The sequence below is a fragment of the Oncorhynchus kisutch genome, linkage group LG8 (assembly GCF_002021735.2).
Source record: "Oncorhynchus kisutch isolate 150728-3 linkage group LG8, Okis_V2, whole genome shotgun sequence".
NCBI classification, from domain to species: domain Eukaryota; kingdom Metazoa; phylum Chordata; class Actinopteri; order Salmoniformes; family Salmonidae; genus Oncorhynchus; species Oncorhynchus kisutch.
This window is the reverse complement of record NC_034181.2, coordinates 42,102,792-42,128,182: the sequence shown is the minus strand read 5'-3', so window position 1 is coordinate 42,128,182 and position 25,391 is coordinate 42,102,792. Positions and strand designations below refer to the sequence as shown.

Sequence of the window (25,391 nt, the reverse complement as noted above, 5' to 3'; positions counted from 1 at the left end):
TGTACAGTACTATACTATTCCACATCCTCATATTCTGGCTTGTGTCCACTACATATCCTATCTTGTGGTAGTAGTTATGTTTTAGTAACATAGTGCAGAGTGTGGTGTGGGATGCACTTGAATTTGACGCTTCCCCACAGAGAGAATCAATCCGATTCTCAGTCGAGTTTTGACTGATTGCTTTCTCAGGTATCTCTCATATCCCTTTTGTGCCTGTAAATGTGTTGTATGCACAGTTTAATGCAATAAACCAATATTTAAGATGGAAACAAATCATCAATCAATGTTTCCTCTACTGAACATTTCCCTGTTACACATGGATGTTAAAGGGATATCCTTACACCTTGTGAGTGTCCTATTGACAGTGTTCTAGTCATTTAGTTCTGAGTAATTACATCAGCACAGATGGTGCATTCACAATAACCACAGCAGGCCTACAAAGGTATTTCCCTTCAGAGACAGAAACGTTCAACATTGTATTTCTGTAGTCTAGTCACTTGTGATTATACAAATGAAAACCATTCATCCTTCTCTAGGCTTCAAATCAATCTCAATCCAATGTAAAATATTTGTCAACGGGATTAAGTCTTGCATCTGTGAAATTCTAGAATTCAATTTGAAATAGATTCTGCTATCGACATATCAGATTGTCAGATTGCCCACAGTGTAAATGAACACGTACATTAGGCGTTCATATAATCATTAAAGATGTTACATATGTAGGATCTTAATTCGAGCCGGTTTGCTACAGCAGGAAAATAACCCTGCAGCAACAGGAAATGTTCATTATTATGTGGATTACAATTAAAGGACATTTTTGTAGGGACTGATACATTTCTCGTAAGGGAAAATCAAGTCTGAAATTTCAAAGTGGAAATTACAAACTTCAGAAGCCTTTTTAACTTAAAATACACCACGTTTTAAATGTCCTCCATTGCAAGAACGTTCTCCAATAACACTACGTACAGTATGTATGAATAGAGATGACATACGATACAAAGATGTTATCAATGCCTGATGTACAGTATATCCCCTTCAAGTAAAGTGTTACTGTAGTTTGGAGATGACATATCATATTCTATTCTACAATATGGTGTATTTAAAAGACTTGCCCAGAGAAGGAGGTCAGCACAAACCATACATCTGTAAAACAGAGTGAATATCTACCCAGAATTTCAAAGCATAATATCCTAAATGTTAAATTACTAACAATTTACGTATAACTTATAAATGGATATATACCTTATGTGTAATCTGAAACATTCCATTTTAAGTTATGCACACCAGTTCAGTTGAAATGTTCTCCTGCTTTTATTTCTCAACTATATTCTGCCTCGTGTGTACTTTCTCCAACACTTCAGTCATCCTTCAGCTATCACCTTGCTCTTTGTCAATGTGGTAAAGTGTTAAAGCATATCTCTGTGCCAGTCTCCAGAGCCACACCTCAGATACTACTCATAATGGCTTCCAGAAAAAAAGAGCATCTGCTCTGTCTATTTTTACCTCATCCACAAATCCCCCTGTGCTGGCTTTGAGGGGGGAGGGGGGGGGGGGGGCACAAAGCCTTCTAGACGTGCGGAGAGGCTAAACCAGCTCCAAGAGACAAGAACAAAACAAGAAGTAAAGTCCTCTAGCCACGAACAAAGGAGCTCCATGCAAATTCACCCCGGAATTCACAGTCAATGTGGATTCCCTGAAAGACCGTAACATATTATTACAACTGCTTTGAGGGTGTGTGTGATGCAAAACAGGGGGGATTGTGTCTTATGCAGATTTTTGGGGGGTGTCACATTGCTGTTTTATTTCCGACACAGCGCGAGGAATGAAACGCCTAGGCAATCTTTTGTTCGGGCTTTTACTGTACTATGTCTGTGCTCGTATATGATATCTATAAGGGTTTGAGTGAAAATCTCAAGAAAGTTCCAATGGTGATATTTGTACAGTAAAGAGCTGATTGATGATGTCTTGTGAGTCAAAGTACTAAGACGAAAAAAGGCATTCCGACGCAGGCAAGGATGCTATGGAGTCTCATAGAAGGGGAAGTACTGTATGAGCTGCAGGCTTCCTGCGCTTAATCTTCGTAATAGCTGTGAAAGCTCCTGCACCAACATGTAACAAATGTCATGCGCGACAATAGAGAACATATACTTCTGTCTGCCACCACATCTCTCGTGATTCTAAACATGGAGTTGGCATCTAAAATAATGTTTCTCTTTTAAACTCTTTGCTCTTTGTATGTGTAAACATTATGCAATAAGTGACATGGGACATCAGACACTGAAGTAACACATCCTTACGAATTGCAAATGTTGGTATTTTGCTGCACTAAATGTTGGCTTACATCTTTAATTAGCAGTAACATACAAATCATTCATTTTCGAAAATAAGACAACCCAATGCATATTTTATGTTTGTTTCCTACAATATACAGCACGCGATCTTTTATCCCATTCCTCAAGTCCACACTAAGGGCAAAACTATGCCATGATGGCATCATTCACTGCCATTTATCAATACCACCGGCTTTTGGTAATGCAGGTCAACAACAAAAGCATGATAAATGTGAAATCTTTATGACAGTGGCCTTTACAGTGGCATTAGGAAGCTCAACAGAAGTGACAGCTGACGTTTTATACCTTAGGTGTACGTCCTGTTCGATCTTCAACATTATAGACCACATCAACGGGGAGTTGTGCAGTTTTTCTGACTACACAACATTTTGGCCAGGCCACGTCTGCACAGCGGCAGGAAACAAGGCAGCAGTAACTCATTAGACCTCCCCATTGCCTCTCCATTGACTAGGCTATTTGGAACCCCCCCAAGAGCGACAGAGAACAAAATATATCATAGCATGAATGGAAATGAACTGATTAAATAAACATGAATTAAACACTGAAACGTTGGATAAACATCTGTCCTGCATCTTTATCAGGAGTTTGGTGAAATACTTTATTAAAATGCATATAGGGATATTCTAATCAGGTAAATAGCCAGCTCAGTAATGATATTACAGTAGCTCAAGGACAATAATTGTGCTGCACCTTGCAAATATGTACATTGTGAGACAAATGAGGGAGAATAAAGAGTTTTCAGTGAAAGTGAGGTGTTTGATTAGCTTATCTTTCTCGAAGGGGGGGGGGGGTTTAATGTATCACAAACAACATCAAAATGGTAATGTGGTATGTACTTGGGGGAAATTAGAATGCTTAGATAATGCGAGAATGGGTTAGACCAAAGAGGATGGAATTTAGGACTCTACAATTGAGCTCAACTCATCTCATAATACACAATTACAGCTTGGACTGACCAAATGGACCCAGTTGGACTAGATGCAAAATGTGATCCCCTCCAAAATATACAAATATGATGAATACTGAGTATTACAAACAGGCAATACAAGCAGTATTTCTGTTTTGGCCAAAGTCTGCTCATACTATCTCATTTGGTGGGGCTTTTGGATGACATTCTGGTTGAGGCCCAGTATTTGCCTCGCTTAGGCGAGGAGCAGGGCAGTGTGCCATACAAAGGCTAAGGCCCAGATGGTCCCTGGACTTCAAATGCCATATGTCAGAGACTCAAGTCCTGTGGTATGTGCTGGTTGGCACTCTGTATCACTGGTGAGTAATAGGATGAAAAAGGAAAAATGTACAAAAGGAAGAAAAAAAAATGTACAGATGGTCATACTATTAACACATTATCTGTTGATGAGCAACTGCTTGCTAAGGCTATAGTTAGAATTAGGTTTACAATAAGGGTTAGGGTTAAGGTTAGAGTTAGGGCTAGGGTTAAAGTTAGGGCTAGGGCTAGGGTTAGGGTTAAGTTTAGGGTTAGGATAAGGGTTAAGGTTAGGGCTATGGTTAGTAGATAGTTCAAATGTTACTGATAGTCTGTATACTATCCAAATAAAGTGTTTTACCGTACAGTATGTCCTGCCGCCTAAGTAATATCAAACATGGTTATAAAAACTGCCAGTTGAGATTATTTTCACACCATTCCATTCAAGTGTGTTTTTACACCTTTTTATAAGGTAGGCCATTCCACCAGTATTTCCATTGAGCTAATGTGCCAGAAAAATAGCAACAAAGTTTCCAAGTTTCAAACAATGAAAAGGGTTAGGTACTACAATATAATCGTACAATCGTATCTGTCTTTTGCCACAATGTTCACTCAGAATACAGTGCAGTGAAAAAGGGGCAAATAACGATAGCTAATGCACTTTAGTACACCGCGCTGTTCCGTACATTTGACCTTATTTTAACGCCACAAAAACGTAATACTTCCAGGTCAACTGTAATATGAATACCATTGTAAAGCACAATTTCTCCACTTTCCAGCAAAATCTATTACGAGACCTTCATACTGCCCGTCTCTACATGATTTAGGAAGGTAATGGAGCTTTGCCTGGTCTTTAAAAAAATTGCGTAATCACTGCGAGCCATCATGGTTCTCAAAAACCCTGACAGCCGCAGTTTAATTGTGACGATAAATGTAGCACCACCCTAAAAACCCAATTTCAATTCAACACTAACCTTGAAATAGGTATGTCATGAGAAACTATATAAACTCTTCATAGTGTTTTATTTACATTTTAGAGGTGATAAGTTGGATATATTGGGTGAAAATGCCGTTTCCCCACACGACATAAAGTGCCTTGCAAATGTTTTCACCCATGTTGGCAATTTTCCTATTTTGTTGCATTACAAACTATAATTTAAATTGATTTTTTATTTGGATTTCATGTAATGGACATACACAAAATAGTCCAAATTGGTGAAGCGAAATGAAAAACAATACTTGTTTAAAAAAATTACCAAAAATTAAAAACAGAAAAGTGATGCATGCATATGTATTCACACCCTTTGCTATGAAGCACCTAAATAAGATCTGGTACAACCAATTACATTCAGAAGTCACATAATTAGTTAAATAAAATCCACCTGTGTGAAATCTAAGTGTCACCTGATCTGTCACATGATCTCAGCATATACATCTGTTCTGAAAGGCCCCAGCGTCTGCAACACCACTAAGCAAGGGGCACCATGAAGACCAAGGAGCTATCCAAACAGGTCAGGGACAAAGTTGTGGGAAGTACAGATCAGGGTTGGGTTATAAAAAAATATCAGAAGCTTTGAACATCCCATGGATCACCATTAAATACATTTTTAAAAAATGGAAAAAACATGGCACCACAACAAACCTGCCAAGAGAGGGCTGCCCACCAAAAGTCATGGACGACGCAAGGAGGGCATTAATCAGAGAGGCAACAAAGAGACCAAAGATAATCTTGAAGGAGCTACAAAGCTCCACAGAGGAGATTGGAGTATCTGTCCAAAGGACCACTTTAAGCTGTACACTCCACAAAGCTGGGCTTTACGGAAGAGTGGCCAGAAAAAAAGCCATTGCTTAATGAAAAAAATAAGCAAACATGTTTGGTGTTCGCCAAAAGGCATGTGGGAACATATGGAATAAGGTACTCTGGTTAGATGAGACTAAAATTGAGCTTTTTGGCCATCAGGGAAAACGCTATGTCTGGCACAAACCCAACCCATCTCATCACCCCGAGAACACCATCTCCACAGTGAAGCATGGTAGTGGCAGATCATGCTGTGTGGATGTTTTCATCGGCAGGGACTGGGAAACTGGTCAGAATTGAAGGAATGACGGGTGGCGCTAAATACAGGGAAATTCTTGAGGGAAACTTGTTTCAGTCTTCAAGAGATTTGAGACTGGGACGGAGGTTCAACTTCCAGCAGGACAATAACCCTATGCATACTGCTAAAGCAACACTTGAGTGGTTTAAGGGGAAACACTTAAATGTCTTGGAATGGCCTAGTCAAAGCCCAGACCTCGATCCAATTGAGAATCTGTGGTATGACTTAAATATTGCTGTACACCAGAGGAACCAATCCAACTTGAAGGAGCTGGAGCAGTTTTTCTTTGAAGAATGGGACAAAATCCCAGTGGCTAGATGTACCAAGCTTATAGAGACATGCCCCAAGACACTTGCACCTGTAATTGATGCAAAAGGTGGCTCTACAAAGTATTGACTTTGGGGGGGTGAATGGTTATGCACGCTCAAGTTTTCCATTTTTTTGTCTTATTTCTTGTTTGTTTCACAATAAAAAATATTTTGCATCTTCAAAGTGGTAGGTATGTTGTGTCAATCAAATGATACAAACCTCCCCAAAAAAATCTATTTTAATTGCAGGTTGTAAAGGCAACAAAATAGAAAACATACCAAAGGGGTGAATACTTTCACAGGCCACTGTATCTCCCCCTTTCATGAATACGCAGTAGCTTTTGCTTCCCCACCCTCCATTTTTTTAAAGACCCGGCAACACTCCATTGCCTTCTTCAATCATGCAGAGACGGGCAATATGAAAGTCTCGTCATTGATTTTGCTGGAAAGAGGAGAAATTATGCTTTACAATGGTATTCATATTACAGTTGATCTGGAAGTATTACGTCTTTTGGGCCTTAAAATAAGGTCAAATGTACGGAGCAGCGTGAGGTGTGTTAGCTATCGTTATATGCTCCCTTTCTGATTTTCTCTACTTTTATATATGTTTGATACTGAATGTTTTCAGATTTTCAACCAAAACCTAATATTTTGGGGCGGCAGCGTAGCCTAGTGGTTAGAGCGTTGGACTAGTAACCCGAAGGTTGCGAGTTCAATCCCCTGAGCTGACAAGGTACAAATCTGTCGTTCTGCCCCTGAACAGGCAGTTAACCCACTGTTCCCAGGCCGTCATTGAAAATAAGAATGTGTTCTTAACTGACTTGCCTGGTTAAATAAAGAAAAAAGAAAAAAAGAAATATACTTCACCATCACACTACACTACCACCACCATGCTTGACTGTTGATATGACTGTTGAAAGGTAGACTCAAGTTTGCCAAAAAAGCACCTGGAAACACCTGGATGATCGTCAAGACTCTTGGATGAATGTTCTATGGACAGATGAGTCAAAAGTATAACTCTTTGGGTGACCTGGGTCCCATTACGCCTGGCGAAAACCAAGCACTGCATTCCACAGTAAGAACTTCATACCAACGGTCAAGCATGGGGATAGTAGTGCGATGGTTTGGGGATGCTTTGCTGCCTCAGGAAATGGACGACTTGCCTTAATAGAAGGAACCATGAATTCTGCTCTGTATCAGAGAACTATACAGGAGAATGTCAGGCCATCCGTCTGTGAGCTGAAGCTGTAGCGCAGCTGGGTCAAGCAGCAAGACAATGATCCAAAACACACAGTCAAGTCTACATGAAAATGGCTAAAAAGCAACACATTTTAAGTTTTGAAATGGCCTTGTCAAAGTCCAGACCTAATCCCAACTGAGATGTTGTAGCAGGACTTGAAATGAGCCGTTCATGCTTGAAAACCCACAAATGTCACTGAGTTAATAAGACGGTTCTGCATGGAAGAGTGGGCCAAAATTCATCCACAGTGACGTGAGAGACTCTACTGGAGCATTTGGTTGGAGTCATTGCAACTAAAGGTGGCACAACCAGCTACTGAGTGTAAGTGGGCAATTACTTTTTCACACAGGGGCATCGCATAACCTTGTTTAAGAAATAAATGAAATAAGTATGTAATTGTTGTGTTATTTGTTCACTCAGATTTCCTTTATCTAATATTAGGTTTTGGTTGAAGATCTGATAAAATTCCGTATAACAAATATGCAAAAGTAGAGAAAATGAGAAAGGTGGCAAATACTTTTTCACAGCCCTGTACATTAACAGAGAGATGGCAAACAATGCCTTGAGGTAGGAAACACAGTCATTAGTGTTTTAAGGCTTTCAAGAGAAAGGAGACAAATACCACGGAGTGCGCTCTCATTTTTCTCGAGCTGAGGCCAAGAAAATCAGTGCTAAGAACACTTCAGGCACATAGAGACTACCCTGGCATGTGCTCTATGTGTATCCCCAGCCTCTATACTCGGGCGTCAAGAGACTTACCGAGTTCCCCTCAAACAACGTAGTAGACAAGCGCTGCACAGAGATGAGCAATACGGTTCTCAGTGGGGGCAATTTGCTGATAGAGACATTCTGTACTACGGCTTTGATGGGTTTTATTCAAAGCTATGTAGCCTTAGGGTTTGGCATGAGAACAAGGCATGCATTTCCCTTGTTAGTCTACTCCGTTGCATTCATGTTATGCTGTCCAACATTGTATAAATACTGAACCAGAACCAGTACCACTACAATCATGTTGTCAATATATAACTAGTGTCTCCACAAAGTTGGTTTATTTTTACAGGTTACATGTCATCCATTCTATAGATTCTGCCAAAAAATCTGATCAAAGGACAGAAAAACCTGCTTTGAAGAAACCCTTGCTCTTTAAATAATTAAAATATGAATACAAATGAATTGATCTGACTCCAATCCCATTTGCAGGTCATTAGCTTCAAGACAGATCTCATTATCTGACTGATGAAGTTCAGTACAATTCATACTCACAGAATGCCTTGACATTTCCCAGCCATATCCAAGAGGCATTCCATCCACATATTTGCACAATGTAGCTCGCAGTTCTGCTCTTCGCATTTCTGTATCTAAATGATAAATGTCATATCGTAATGGCTTTTTCAGTCACTCCAATTTTTTGGTTTCATCCCAGCGCAGATTTTGGATTCTGCATCTTCTATGTGCTAAATCCATATCAAAGGGTCAGAGGTCAATAAATTAGACCTTTATCTAAAAATAACAAGAATTAATATGAGCCTATTATAGTTATATATAATATTATAATAGTAGTGCACCGAAATATTAACCTATTGCTTGTATAATTTTCCTTTCTTTAAAGGAGCACTAAAGTTCTCTCATAGAGTGATCTAGTCTTGAGCAATTAATAGCAATAACTTAATTATAGCAACGGCTCCTTTTGCAGGTCAGGACAGTGCTCAACTGAGCTTAACTCTAAGGACTTTTCAGTGCTCAATTGAAAAGCCAAATGGTTAGCCATACTGTATCCTCATTTTCACAGAATCTGCTAGATGAGATCCAAACCCTAACTAAATCTATGAAAACTATGGTAAGCACTGGTGTAGTGAGCAGCTATGGTGGAATGTCAGGATTAGATTTTCAGGAGATTAACTGTGCATGGAGGAGAAGCTGACAGCTCCATCTGCTTCTTTATTGGAAAAGACACACATGCCCATGCACACACACACACGCACACACAAACACAAAGTAGGCCTACGCAAGATTGACTGACAAAATAAGTTTGTCTACCATAGAACAAAACAAATAAACACACTGAAAACATCAAATATACTTTGGCTGTAGAATGTTTTACTGACTTGTGAAAGTGCGGCGCTTTTCTTGGTCCATTTTGGTGGGAACGGTTGAAGGATGTCAGAGGAGTCTCTAGCAAAGCCATTCTGAGCGTATGGCTCAGTGAGTGGTGGGCACACAGACAGATTTCACAGGTCAGCCACAAAAGGTTAACGAGATGTCAAATGAGGATTAAACCTGAGGTGAGTAGATGCCTGGATGCATTCTTCCAGGGCACATTCCACCTCACTTCTTTAGTGCTACAGTATTTAACTCACCTGCTGCTTCTCTGGGAAATGAACCTTGCACCATTACTTTCACTGATGTGTTTATAAAATGGCATAATCTGTAGTCCAAATGGTACATCTTATCTGTAGTATAATCAAACTCCTGGAACCCGTATTGGGTTATTGTCAGCAACCACCGTCCATTGACGTTGTAGCGGGATACCAAAGAATCTAAGAGCAGTATATGCTGGAGAGGTGACATCTGTTTCCGCCTCCACTTCCATATCTACTTTTTCTAGTTTTGACTTCAAGTTAGCACTAATATGGCACTGTCCATGGTGCTGGATACATGTGCACCCGGTTTTAGGGCACGACAAGATATTCCTGTTAGCTTGTTAGATGTTATCATCGTAACCTGCAGCTTCTACAATGGAAGTTACAGCAGATGTGTTAACCAAGGATTGTCTTACATTGCTTTGCCTTGTTGTGACTGTCTTGGCAGCAGAATGTAACCAAGATGAATGTAACTCGGGCTATTTTGGCTGCCCAGACATCAATTGACCCACTTCACCAACTCTCCACAAGAGCCTCACAACTCATTAGATTACATGTAAATAATCACTCTTTCTGAGTGATAATTCGTTTTGGAGCCATACTATGTAATGGAGTACAATTACTTCACAACAGTCAGCAAAAACATGGTAAACCTAATGCACTCTATGGGAATATCGGCCTAGCCGTTAAGTTATTCATGGTGATTATGGGGGGTGAAAAATGAGAACACGCATGTTTTCCCCTTTATAATGGAGAAATAAGGCACAAGGGGATGTGGTATATGGCCAATGTACCACGGCTAAGGGCTGTTCTTAACGGAGTGCCTGGATACAGCCCTTAGGCGTACTATATTGGCCATATACCACAAACCCTCGAGATGCCTTATTGCTATTATAAATTGGTTACCAAAGTAATTAGAACAGTAAAAATAAATGTTTTGTCATACCCGTGAACCACGGCTTTCAGCCTATCAGCATTCTGGGCACGAACCACCCAGTTTATAATGTAAAATATATAATACTATTGTGTTTCAATGTTGACCTTAAAAGCTATAGTCTATGCTCTGTGAGCACCAAAACACGCTTTTTAAGGCCAATGAAATCCAGACAAGCTCTGAAAACCTGTCACGCACTTACAAGCCCCAATACAAAGAGACAAATTAAAGCAGTATTAGAGAAGACAGGTCTGACAATCTAGGGAACCTATCAGAGCTCTCATGCATGCCTCTCAATGCCTCACCAATACAGATAGGTCCTCAGATAAGGCATCAACAAACATGATCCGGTGTTGAACACTTACCCACTGTGTTCACATAGGGATCACACATACCAAGAACGGTCTATTTCAAAATGTTTCGATAATACATAGCTCGATATGATCAGGTAGTAGAAGATTTTGAAAACACTTCTTCACCCAGGAAGAGGTGTACATGCACAGTGCATTTGGAAAGTATTCAGACCCTTTGAATTTCTCATTTTGTTACATTAAAACCTTATTCTAAAATTCATGTAATTTCCCCCCCTAATCAATCTACACACAATACCAAAGCAAAACATTTTCACAAAAACTGAAATATCACATTTACATAAGTATTCAGACCCTTTACTCAGTACTTTGTTGAAGAACCTTTGGCAGTGACTACAGCATTGCGTCTTCTTGGGTATGACGCTACAGGCTTGGCACACCTGTATTTGGGGAGTTTCTGCCATTTTTCTCTGCGGATCCTCTCAAGATCTGTCAGGTTGGATGGAGAGCATCGCTGCACGGCTATTTTCAGGTCTCTCCAGACATGTTAGAATGGGTTTCTGGCTGGGCCATTCAAGGACATTCAGAGACATGTCCCGAAGCCACTCCTGCGTTGTCTTGGCTGTGTGCTTCCTGTTGGAAGGTGAACCTTTGCTCCAGTCCTGAGCACTGTGGAGTAGGTTCATCAAGGATCTCTGTACTCTGCTCTGTTCATCTTTCCCTTGATCCTGACTGTCTCACAGTCTATGCTACTGAAAAACTCCACAGCATGATGCTGCCACCACCATGCTTCGCCGTAGGGATGGTACCTGGTTTCTTCCAGACATGACGCTTGGCATTCAGGCCGAAGAGTTCAATCTTGGTTTCATCAGACCAGAGAATCTTGTTTCTCATGGTCTGAGAGTCCTATAGGTGCCTTTTGGTAAACTCGGCTGTCACGTGCCTTTCACTGAGGAGTGGCTTCCGTCTGGCCACTCTACCATAAAGGCCTGATTTGTTGGAGTGCTTCAGACATAGCTGAACTCTGGAGCTCTGTCAGAGTGACCATAGGACTCTTAGTCACCTCCCTGACCAAGGCCATTCTCCTTCGATTGCTGTTTGGCTGGGCGGCCAGCTCTAGGAAGAGTCTTGGTGGTTCCAAACTTCTTTAATTTAAAAATGATGGAGGCCACTGTGTTCTTGGGGACCTTCAATGCTGCAGAAATGTTTTGGTACCCTTCCCAAGATCTGTGCCTCGACACAATCCTGTCTCGGAGCTCTGAAGACAATTCCTTTGACATCATGGCTTGGTTTTTGATCTTACATTCACTGTCAACTGTGGGACATTATATAGACAGTTGTGTGCCTTTCCTAATCATGTCCAATCAATTGCATTTACCACAGGTGGACTCCAATCAAGTTGTAGAAACATCCCAAGGATGATCAATGGAAACAGGATGCATCTGAGGTCAATTTCAAGTCTAATAGCAAACGGTCTGACTATTTATGTAAATAAGTTCTTTCTGTTTTTATTTTTAATACATTTGCAAATATTTCTAAAAACCTTTTTTCATTTTGTCATTATAGGGTATTGTGTGTAGATTGATGAGGAATTGTTTTTACTTAATCCATTTTAGAAAAGGGCTGTAACGTAAGAAAATGTGGATTAAGTCAAGGGGACTGAATACTTTCCAAATGCACCTTACATAGAGTAACTGACTTTAAATACAATCAAATCTAAATGCTTGCCTGACAATCAGTTTTTAAGCAATCCGAAGCATCTGTTAACCACAATTCCTAGCATCACCTTTTGTCCCTACAAAAGTTACAAAGACAGAACAAAGGAGGAGACGGAGAAAGAACAGACCGCGCACGGCCGTGTAATTCACATCTGATAGCACTAACAGAGCCTGCCAGATGTAATGTGGATTCCATTCAGTGCCAGGGTGTTGCAGGATATCAGCCCCATTGCCAACCCCAGCCTGTCAGATTCCTGAGAGTCATTACTGAGTTGAAAATGGGTCTAGTCTCCCTGGAGAATGTGAGAGCTCTATACTCTAAAACAGAGGGAAATGTGTCTGTGACTGTGCTAGGGCTTTTTGGACACCTAATTATAATCCATAGCTGACAGGGTGAGTGTTTGATTTGAGATGGTCAAATATGCCCAGAAATAAGCATTTAATGGATACACATGCAGTAGTTATACCTCTGACTGTTTCTGTGTATTGGGGAACAGGTGGTTATGTGTGAGGTTTAAGGAGGAATGACAATTGGAAACTTGATCTTACACTGCAAGGGATAATGACTATTGCAGACATAAAAACATGCACTCTGGTTACGCAATGTGATATACAGTGTTGGGGAAGCTACTCTGAAAATATAGTTTACCAATCTACCAATTACTTCACACTAGAAGTAGTTCAGCTACACTTAAGCTACATTTAAAAAAAAACTATAGTTTACTTCACTAAAGTTACTTTGAAAAAGCAGTTCACTACATCCAAACTACTTAATGATAAATTATCATATCTAAATCGGAAATGTCATATATTACAAATTGCAACAACAGATCTCTCTGGAGTCAGATGTTAAGAGAATGTGAAATTAGGAAGGTCGAATTCCAAAAAATAAATTATTGTCTACCTCACCCATATTGTATTTTTTTAATTTTTTTAAGTAGTGTGTATTTTAAGTCGTTAGCTACAGCGCTAACCAAAGTATTTAACTGCTTAAAACACTACCAATATTTGAATTTAGTTTAACTACCACCAAGCTACTGCAAAATGTAGTTAAATTACTAGTGTAACTACACCCCTCCCCAACACTGGTGATATGCTGTATTGTATAGTAAGTATATTGATATATTGTGTAGACATTAAATATTGAGCACACTTTTTCCTCTTACTTATGTGATGTAGGGGGTCCCCGGATTTTTTCAGTGGTCCTCAGAAGGAAAAGGGTTGACCCACTTTTAAGTAATGCAAAAAAAAATAGAGGGCTATGGCTTCACACATAGAGGCTGTCTGCATTGATTCAAAGTATAGGGTGTACAAGCATTACTCAAAGGAGCTAACGCACAGATATACCTACTGTATTCTGCTGTACACATCACTCAACATAACCCTGTGAGGAGGGCATTTCACTACTATTCTCTTATTTTAACACTTACACCATCTATATTAGTTCATTCATGTCCATCAAAGAAAATATCTAAATATCGACGAATCACCACAGATTTCTTTCTTCTAATACTTGTCTTGGGGTCACTAGTTTCCTAGCAACCACCATAAGACAATATTTTAATAGTTGCATTACCATGACCCATTTTTCTGGAGCAATCCAAGGCGGTTAAATATCATTTGCAGGATCAATTTAAAAGTAAATGGAATATCTAAAACTCATATAAACCTTCTGTTTAAAAGGGACTGGGAGTTGGATAAATGTTTATCCTTTTCAAAATAAAGCATGAACTATATGGCCAAAAGTATGTGGACAGCTGCATGGCGGACATCTCATTCCAAAATCATGGGCATTAATGTGGAGTTGGCCCACCCTTTGCTGCTATAACAGCCTCCACTCTTCTGGGAAGGCTTTCCACTAGATGTTGGAAAACTTCTGCGGGGACTTGCTTCCATTCAGCCACAAGAGCATTTGTGAGGTCGGGCACTGATTTGGCCGATTAGGCCTGGCTCGCAGTAGGCGTTCCAATTCATCCCATAGGTGTTCAATGGGGTTGAGGTCAGGGCTCTGTACAGGCCAGTCAAATTCTTCCACACCGATCTCGACAAACCATACCTGTATGGACCTCACTTTGTGCAAGGGGGCATTGTCATACTGAAACCTTTCCCAAACTGTTGCCACAAAGTTGGAAACACAGAATCGTCTAGAATGTCATTGTTTGCTGTAGCGTTAATATTTCCCTTCACTGGAACTAAGGAGCATAGCCCAAACCATGAAAAACAGCCCCAGACCATTATTCCTCCTCCACCAAACTTTACAGTTGGCACTATGCATTCGGGCATTTCCACTGCTCCAGAGTCCAATGAAGGCAAGCTTTACAACACTCCAGCCAACGCTTGGCATTGCGCATGGTGATCTTAGGCTTGTGTGTGGCTGCTTGGCCGTAGGAACCCATTTCATTAAGCTTCCGACTAACAGTTCTTGTGCTGATGTTGCTTCCAGTGGCAGTTTAGAACTCAGTGGTGAGTGTTGCAACCGAGGACAGACAATTCTTTACTTGCTACACACTTTAGCACTAGGTGGTCCCATTCGGTGAGCTTGTGTGGTTTACCACTTCGCGGTTGAGATGTTGTTGCTCCTAGACGTTTCCACTTCACAATAACAGCACTTACAGTTGACAGGGGCAGCTTTAGCAGGGCAGACATTTAACAAACTGACTTGTTGGAAAGGTGGCATCCCGTTGAATGTCACTGAGCTCTTCAGTAAGGTAATTCTAATTACAATGTTTGTCTATGGAGATTGCAAGGCTGTGCGCTTGATTTTATACACCTGTCAGCAACGGGTGTGGCTAAAATAGCCGATTCCACTAATTTGAAGGTGTGTTCACATACTTTTGTATATATAATGTCTCTCCCGTATCCTCAATGCATGAGCCAGCAACATGCGCTGCAATTTGTTGTTAGATCACCACCTTGTGGTCAAGATTGATCTTGAGGCAAGGCTTTTATTGAACCAATCATCCATGGTAAGGTCTAATAAATATGATGTATGATGTTTTAATACTAATGAAAGGAATTGGACTTACTGTGTAACAGGCAAAGAAAATGGATGGCATACAAATGTAACAATGAAGAACAATTAGCCTAGGTTGAGTAATGGTTTCAATTATTCTGACCATTCCCATTGTCGTTTGCATAATGAAAGTTGATCCTGTCTTGGAACATGGGGATGGTTTCAGGTCTTTTGCTCTTCTCAATGGATGTGTTGAAACTGTTATCTCTGAACATCCCACTTTTCAGATTGGGTTCTGAAAACTTCTGATAACTGCCATTAAAAGTTACCTAATGGGATAGGGAAAATTGAACAGAATCAGGTTCAGACAGATCCGTCTATATAAATCATGTTGTTTTCCACATTGTGCGTTTTTTAGATTGTCATGCTGTTTATGGCACCTTTATTTCATGAACGGTTGGGTCTCTTGCCTCCATATTTTGTTTGATGTCTATTAGAATGGGTGGTTTGTCTTTGTACTGAAATAGACAACTATTGGGTCAGTGCTTTGATAATCAAAAACAAAATGCAAACCTATTTTTGGGGTGTATAACATTTATTTGCAATATGGTTCAAAGAAAGGTACATTCGTTGGAAACACTAAGGCTATCTTATTGAAATATTAGGTTACTTATTATGAATGTCTAGTTTCAGGCTGCTGAATTGTTGCTGTGAAATTACAAATTGCTGCAATTCAATCAAACCTACCATGGCAATGTTGCACACACACATACACCTTCCCTGAAAACTGAAAGCATAGAGGCTACCGCTACCCTGTGAGTAGTGACCATGGGAAAAAAGCCACCATGCATAACCACATTGCAGGTTCAATTTAAATGATCCCCCATAACAACATGAGGAAGACTCACCCAGAGACGTTATACCCACAGAGGGCACAAGGGCATGTGCCCCCTCAAAATTATAATAATTTATTACATCTTTCAGATGATTACTAAATTATTTATGATCATAATTATTTATAAAAAAATATCTGTTAACGGTATTTTGCAGAGGGGGCACATTGACTGGAGAAGACAAAGCATACCCCATATTCTCCCAAGTAAGTGTTCCTTCCTTGTTCCTTCCAAAGTGCAGCACAGAGGCAGGACGCTAGATACTCTAATGCAGTGGTTCCCAAACTGTGGGTAGTGCATCATCAGTTCATCTTGTCATGTTAGTCATTGCATAACTTAGAGCAATGGTTCCTAACTTTCTTCGGTTACTGTACCACCAAATGAATTTAGCTCTGTCCAGAGTACCCCTGAAGTACCCCCTCATGTACATTTGACCAGTAAGCCTATGATCTCATTAGTCTTCTCAAGTACTCCCAGTGGATAGGCCAGGGACCACCAGAGGTCCTAGTACCCCTGGTTGGGAACCACTGCCTTAGAGAGCTATTTGTAACTTGTCAGAAATGTCCGGATCAACTAGCCTATGTCAGCTAACTATTTGTTATTTAGGTTTTTTAGCACATACAGTGGGGAGAACAAGTATTTGATACACTGCCGATTTTGCAGGTTTTTCTACTTACAAAGCATGTAGAGGTCTGTAATTTTTAACATAGGTACACTTCAACTGTAAGTGACGGAATCTAAAACAAAAATCCCGAAAATCACATTGTATGATTTTTAAGTAATTAATTTGCATTTTATACATAAGTATTTGATACATCAGAAAAGCAGAATTTAATATTTTGTACAGAAACATTTCTTTGCAATTACAGAGATCATACGTTTCATGTAGTTCTTGACCAGGTTTGCACACACTGCAGCAGGGATTTTGGCCCACTCCTCCATACAGACCTTCTCCAGATCCTTCAGGTTTCGGGGTTGTCACTGGGCAATAGGAACTTTCAGCTCCCTCCAAAGATTTTCTATTGGGTTCAGTTCTGGAGACTGGCTAGGCCACTCCAGGACCTTGAGATGCTTCTTACGGAGCCACTCCTTAGTTGCCCTGGCTGTGTGTTTCGGGTCGTTGTCATGCTGGAAGACCCAGCCACGACCCATCTTCAATGCTCTTACTGAGGGAAGGAGGTTGTTGGCCAAGATCTCGCGATACATGGCCCCATCCATCCTCCCCTCAATATGGTGCAGTCATCCTGTCCCATCCTGTAGCCCATCCCAGCCTTGTGCAGGTCTACAATTTTAGCACTGATGTCCTTACACGGCTCTCTGGTCTTGGTCATTGTGTAGAGGTTGGAGTCTGTTTGATTGAGTGTGTGGACAGGTGTATTTTAAACAGGTAAAGAGTTCAAACAGCTGCAGTTAATACAGGTAATGAGTGGAAAACAGGAGGACTTAAAGAAAAACTAACAGGTCTGTGAGAGCCGGAATTCTTACTGGTTGGTAGGTGATCAAATACTTATGTCATGCAATAAAATGCAAATGAATTACTTAAAAATCATACGTGATTTTCTGGATTGATTCCGTCTCTCACAGTTGAAGTGTACCAATGACAAAAAATATAGAGGGGGTAGTTTTTTTTCTGTAATACTAGCCACCTAGCAATATTATGAAGTTCGCTTTAGCTAGCCAACTAGATAGGTTGCCAATCTCCCAACTCCATAACTAGCTACTACCAAGCCATTTCAGGCTATCAATCAAGTTAGAGTAGCTTGTCTAACTCACTTAGCTGGCATGCCTGATGGCAAGGTTGATAGACTTTAGAAAAGCAAGTAATTACTAAATGTACAGAATAAGACATTCCTTTCAATCGTTTACCGATATGTTAGTAGAGATGCAGAGAAGCATATTCAGAACCACTGGTCAGGATACAGACAGCTCTAGATATGCAGAAAAATACTTCGTTTAAATGTAATCTGACACCTTATATCATTATATTTCTGTATTAATTATGCCATAATAAGTGACTATCGATAAGTGTTATAGAATTAGGCATAATGATCACTACAGACCTGGGTTTGATCCCAGGCTGTGTCACAGTCAGCTGTGACCAGGAGACCCATGAGGCAGTGCACAATCGGCCCAGCGTCGTCCGGGTTAGGAGAGGGTTTGGCTGTCCGGGATTTCCTTGTCTCATCGCGCTCTAGCGACGCCTTGTGGCTGGCCGGGCGTCTGCAAACTGACTTTGGTCGCCAGCTGGACAGTGTTTCCTCCGACACATTGGTACGGCTGGTTTCCGGGTTAAGCGAGCAGTATGTCAAGAAGCAGTGCAATTTGGCAGGGTCGTGTTTCGAAGGATGCATGGCTCTCGACCTTCGCCTCTCCCGTGTCTGTAGGGAAGTTGCAGCGATGGGCCAAGACTAACTACCAATTGGATATCATGAAAAAGGGGTAAAACGTTTTTTTTTTTTAACACTGGTTTTCATAGCTTCATTGTCATTTAGTGGATGAGTTTCCTCATTATTTGCAGGATCCATGATTATGAGATGAAGGATTCCCATCCCGATGCACACGAGTACTGTTTTGGCTAGTAGCTACCAACACATATGTAAGTGATAAAAAGGTGTGTGTATTGGGGGGGGGGGTCAACTTGTCATGGTTATTATAGGTAGACATGGAGAAGTGGCTATAATATTTCTGAACATTATTCAATTAGGCTATTTTCACAAAATGAAAAAGTTTATGAAAAACGATAGACATACGCAAACAAAAACAGTCACAAGGCTCAGGGAATTTATTCTGCAGCTCTGTATAACATTTTAGTCATTTAACAGATGCTCTGATCCTCCAGAGTGACTTAATGCAGTCATCTTAAAGGAACTGACAAATGTTTTCAGATTTCTATGGAAAATGACCTATAATTACTTACGATAAGAGTAAAATATTTTTCCTTCAAAATAGTTTTTATTAAGTAGGTTAAAAAGCAGCTTTTCTGCATTGGAAAAGTGTTGGCATACCCCAACTACAGAATGGTGTGGGTGTACACTGGTCATTCAAATAGACCATTGACTGGCCATCTCATCCTCCTCTGGAATGCTGATTGGCCATCATCCTCTATGAGGAAGTAACAAGCATTTTTTAAACAGTCCATTCGAGATACAAGATTGAGGTGTTTTTTTTTTTTAAGTGCTAGTACTCCAATTTATGCTTTGGCCAAAAATACAAGCATAGGATGAAACATTATTTGGATACGAGTTACCAGAATGTACTTTTTAAAGTGACATTTTCACAGGCCAGTTACTTTAAGATTGGGGTGGTATGCTTAGAATTCACCAATCAGTGTAAAGGCAAAGCAAGTATTGTGGTGCTCAGATCACAAACAAAGCTCAATGATGGGGTATTTCAACTGAAGCCTTGGTAGATGCACAAGGCCTACAATGCTATTGGCTAAGCTAAATTCAAGTATTTGTATTATTATTCATTCGCATATAGATTACAATCACACGGTACAGAAAATTCAACATATTTCATGTAAACAACTCAACAATAATATTTAAGTAAAATTAATAGTCTGTTTATGAAAGTAGACAAAGGATTATATTAAAATGCTGTCTTTCCCCACACAAGGCCTTAAGAGTTTCAAACATTGTTTTCATGAATATTTCACATTTCTTGCTTTACAACAACGAGATGCATAGGAATATGGAGAACAGTGAAAGTAAGATATGGTGGTGTGGTCTGTCCCTCGTTGGCAGTGACAGCCACAGTGCATTATTACTCACGGTACGAGTTTGAGACTGGCCTAGCGCGTACCAAAAGTAATAATGGACCGTAAAGCAGGCAGATACTCTTGATCTTGTTTTTCTGTGGGACGAAATCCAAGGTTTGGTCTGGTTTAGAGGAGTCAACAATCCCATCCCACTTTGAAATTACTGCAGGCCTCCAGGTTCATTGGCTGTTGAGGTTAGAGGTAAGGGTAGCTTCCATCTATGTGAAACAATGGGATATTAGCCTACACAACTTGATGTCAAAGGTAGGCCACGTGATATCAAGGGCTCATTTTGAATAGCAGAACTATAAATAGGCCTAGAGGGCAGCTTGCAATGCGTAAAATAATAAACCAAGGCATTTGTTAGAGCATAGATCAGCACAAGACATGCCTAATTGAACATTTCTTTACTCAAAAGTAGAAACGAATTCAGGTTTCATAGGCTATAGTTAGAAAATGAACATAATTTGGCCTGTTTTGAATTGAATAATTGAAACTAGTGCTGTCAATTACACAATTTGAAGTCGACTTCTGATCCTGGGTGCGTCAACACTAGCCTTGCCAGCCGCTTAATCCTGCGAGTTTAAAGTGAACTATTCATTTAACCTCAAAGGATCAGGTGGTTTGCGAGGCTAAATCAACACACCGTGATGCAAAAAAAAAAAAGGTTTGCGATTTTAGGCTTCATGGGGAAACATTTAGGTGTTTCAACTAATCAATTGACAAATAATAAATAGCATCTGATAAATTAAACTACCGATAACTAATAGTTTGATTATAAACGTTTTACCCTTGGTTACTTTTGCGTATCATACGACTTCATCATGATTAGCATATTATCAAACAACTGCATACTGAAGTTTCTCCTGGAAAAAAAGAAGTTATTTTCTAAATAATAAGTTGTTCTCACAACTTACCATAGAATAGAGAACACAATGCCAAGCGTCTTGAGATTCCGTGGTTGCAGCTGCCACATCACCTCTACTCAATTGACTGACTTCAGGCCTATCATCTAGGCCATCTCCCAATTTTGGTTTCATCAATATATACAAATGTGTACTTCCCTTGTGTTCCCTCGCTGAATGGAGAGGACTAGTAGAGGCTGCCCGCTTTGGAAGTGCTTTTTATGCACACCTTCCTGTAGTGGCCAGGAACTTGATGGTCATTCCCAAGCCGGAATTCCTGTGTGTGTTTCCAACTGATAAAATAGTTGTGAAGTGCTAACACACTCCATCCTGCAGAAAATGCTCCATGAATGACATCTTCAAAGAACTACGTGCTGTCTAGCGTCCAGGTATAAAGCAGCATCAATGGACGTTTTTGTAGGGCCTGATACATTTTTCGTAAGGGAAAATCAAGTTCAACATTTCTAAAGGGAAATTACAAAGGTCAGAAGCCTTTTTAACTAGATACATAAAGTGCTTCCATTTCTAAATGGTAAAATAGATATGTATAAAAAATACCCTCAAATAAAAGGTGACATTCTGTATTGTCACATCATATCAAACATTTGATCTCAAATCCAAAATCCTGGAGTATAGAGCCAAATATATTTTTTAATGACTTCACTATCCAAATACATATGGAAGGGAGTAAATAGTTAGCTGCCTAAGTCATTGTTTCGAAGGGATATTTTTAATTCAAGACTGGGGTATAAGTCAGTGTGTGGATTGAAAACAGTGATTTATCCTGCCTCGTTAGGGTCTTTGCCGTTGGCCTTTATAAAACTCTGTTAGGTCCACTTTGACGCAGATCCGTTTCCTGTGTGAGGGAGACTTTGTATTGTTCTGAGGGCCCAGAGTGCAGTATCACCATCCTCCAGTCACTTCCCGCTTCCTCTCAAACAGGAAATGCTGCCCTGCTACTTTCCACCAATATTACAGATTTAAATTCAAGTATGCTAGTTGTACAATTTTGTATTTTGAGGAGAGGACTTATTGGAACCTATTGACAGTTAGATGAGTTTCACATTGTAAGCATTCCACTGGGCACAGACATCAATTCAACGTCTATTCCAACAACGCTGATTAAACCAGTTTTTTCCCAGTGGCATTGGTCTGTTGATACAGGTGTAGGATCATAATTTTACCACTCTGTTGTTGTTAAGAATTTTCCTGCACCGCAGGATTTACATAAATTCACTATATTGCATTTTTCACGTAGCCTAATTATGGCTAGCTAATAGCCTAACCACTGAATAAGCAACATTGCAGTGGCGAGAAAAGTGTGAATGGACTAAACATTCAAGTCCTGTTTCAGCAGGATTATTTTGCTGCTACAATACTGGTCAAATCAAGATCCTACACCTGTACACCTGGGACGAGAATTACTAAGTATTCCACCAGGTGAAAAGTTTATCCCTTGCTGAAAAAACTGGTGCAAACACCTAATTAAAAGTGGAAACATCCCACTGGGCACAGACATCATTTCAACATATAGTTTTGATTTACATTTATACTGAACAAAAATATAAACGCAACATGCAACAATTTCAACGATTTGATGGAGTTACAGTTCAAAAAGGAAATCTGTCAAATAAAATAAATAAATTAGTCCCTGATCTATGGATTTCACATGAATGGGAATACAGATGTGCATATGTTGGTCTCAGACACCTCCCCCCAAAAAAGTTAGGGGCGTGGATCAGAAAACCAGTCCGTATCTGATGTGACCATCATTTGCCTCATGCAGTGCGACACATCTATTTCACATAGAGTTGATCTGGCTTGTGTTCGTTGTGGCCTGTGGAATGTTGTCCCACTGCTCTTCAATGGCTGTGCGAAGATGCTGGATATTGGCGGGAACCAGAACATGCTTTAATAATACACGTCAATCCAGAACATCCCACACATGCTCAATGGGTGACATGTCTGGTGAGTATGCAGACTATGGAAGAACTGGGACATGTTCAGCTTCCAGGTGTTGTGTAGAGATGCTTGCGACATGGGGCTGTGCATTATCATGCTGAAACATGAGGGGATGGGGGGCAGATGAATCGCACGACAATGGGCCTCAGGATTTCGTCACGGTATCTCTGTGCATTCAAATTGTCGTTGATAAAATGAAATTGTGTTCGTTGTCTGTAGCTTATACCCATTCCATAACCCCACCGCCACCATGGGGCACTCTGTTCACAACGTTGACATCGGCAAACTGCTCTTCCACACAACGCCATACAGGTGGTCTGCGGATGTGAGGCCAGTTGGACGCACTGCCAAATTCTCTAAAACAACGTTGGAGGCAGCTTATGGTAGAGAAATTAACATTCAATTCTCTGCCAACAGCTCTGATAGATATTCCTGAAGTCAGCATACCAATTGCATGCTCACTCAAAACTTGAGACATCTGTGGCATTGTGTTGAGTGACAAAAATTCACATTTTAGACTGGCCTTTTATTGTCCCCAGCACAAGGTGTACCTGTGAATTCGATGTGAAATCAGCATAAAAAGCTAGCATGTCATTGGATTTAGGTTAAACGTTGGATAATAAGACGAAATTCCTTTATGTTGATGACTTTGTGCAAATCCAATCAGTTTAACACTTTGATTCAACGTCATCACATTAAAAAATGTCTCATTGGTCCTATATGGTTCAAACTAGGCTGTTCATATAATTTCTTGATGAAAACAAAATGATTCATATGATATTCAAAAAGTAAATAGGATATTTGCCTGAATAATGAGCTAAGAGGTTTTATAGTCTGTGCAAATGTGTTCGATACATTGTTTTTGCAAGGTCTTTTCAGTCTGTGACCTTAGTAACATGACAACTTGTCTGTGGGAGTGGTCTTGGTCATTTTTACTAACTCCAGAGACACGTCTCCAATGCATAAATCCATTGGAGTCTAAATAAGTCTGCACTGGCTATAACTGTATAACCATCAATGACCAAAGTCCAACATAAATGGTTCCCACATATTTCAAGGATCAAGAACTACTGAATGTTTTAACACATTGTCTTGTATGGCTTTTATTTTCCAATGTTTTTCATTCTAGACAGTGTTAAAGATGTGTATGAGGAGGTGTAAATGATCCCTTTCAAATAAAGAGGGGTGGGGTCTCAATCCAGAGCAGTGACATGATTTCCAGCACTGGGAGCCAAACAGGAATTCCTGGCTCCCAAGGGCAAGGCTCCTGTTACTCTTCAGAGAACTAGGAACAACCGTTTATGGGGTTATGATGCCTAAATTACTGTCAACACACACACACACACACACACACACACACACACACACACACACACACACACACACACACACACACACACACACACACACACACACACACACACACACACACAGCAGTGTTCCAGAGGGGGATTCTTGCCCTAGGGCTGAATCTGCTTGAGAAATACAGCTCAAATAGCACAGCTTGTGTTATAATGGCTCATTCCTGCTTGGCGTCTTTATGATCGTACATCAGTAGAACAAGCAGGCATTCTAGAAGGGTCTGCTGTCTAGTGTATTAATGATCCATGTCATTTAGGACCAAAAAATACAAAAAAAGTTAATAATGGACAAGATGGAGGGGTAGCACAGGATGTATAAGGGGTGGGGTGCAGAAACAACCCAATTCTCACACACAAACAGAACGCCAGGGCTGCTGGCTAAAGCATGAGTTACTAAACTTGTTTTGAATTACTCTGCTCCCATTCCTGAAGCCCATTGCATTCCCAAACATTCAAATCTAATCGAGAACAAATGAAGGAAGTGATGTAAGAAGTTCCTAACTTTATCGTGGCCTAGCAGTTGTCACCTGCTGAACTAATTACTGACCAATGTGATAACATACACACACACACATGGATTTTGTGTTGTAGATATGTGGTAGTAGAGTAGTGGCCTGAGGGCACACACTTCATCTCTTGTGAAATGTAATGTCATGTTTTTAATTGTATACTTGTATAACTGCCTTAATTTGGCTGGACCCAAGGAAGAGTAGCTGCTGCCTTGGCAGCAGTTAATGGGGACCCATGATAAAACAAATACAAATGTGAAAACTAAATATCCAAGCCAGCACAGTATGGTTCAGCCATAATAGTGTGAAGAGTATCCAACGAGAGAATTGACACATGAGAACTATCCGCGTATCAGTCACAAGATACTGTACTAACTGTACAGTATGTGATGTGCATGTTGAGCAAATTCATTTTTTTGGGGTGGCGAAATAATTAAGCAAGAACGTAAGCATGCAATTGAGCACACACACTCTCTCGCAAGGAAAGCACCAGCAACTCAGAAGAATTTGCTGTGACAAATATGCCATC

The 25,391-nt window shown here is 40.3% G+C and overlaps 1 long non-coding RNA gene across 1 annotated transcript; it reads right to left on the bottom strand.

Annotated features, from left to right (window-relative positions):
- Positions 1-19,127: 19,127 nt before the first annotated feature.
- LOC109895637 (uncharacterized) lies at positions 19,128-21,431 on the bottom strand. The gene is made up of 2 exons (XR_002256009.2): positions 21,043-21,431; positions 19,128-20,343 (listed from the first exon to the last, which is right to left on the bottom strand). It is a non-coding gene; the product is annotated as an uncharacterized LOC109895637 (long non-coding RNA).
- Positions 21,432-25,391: the final 3,960 nt, after the last annotated feature.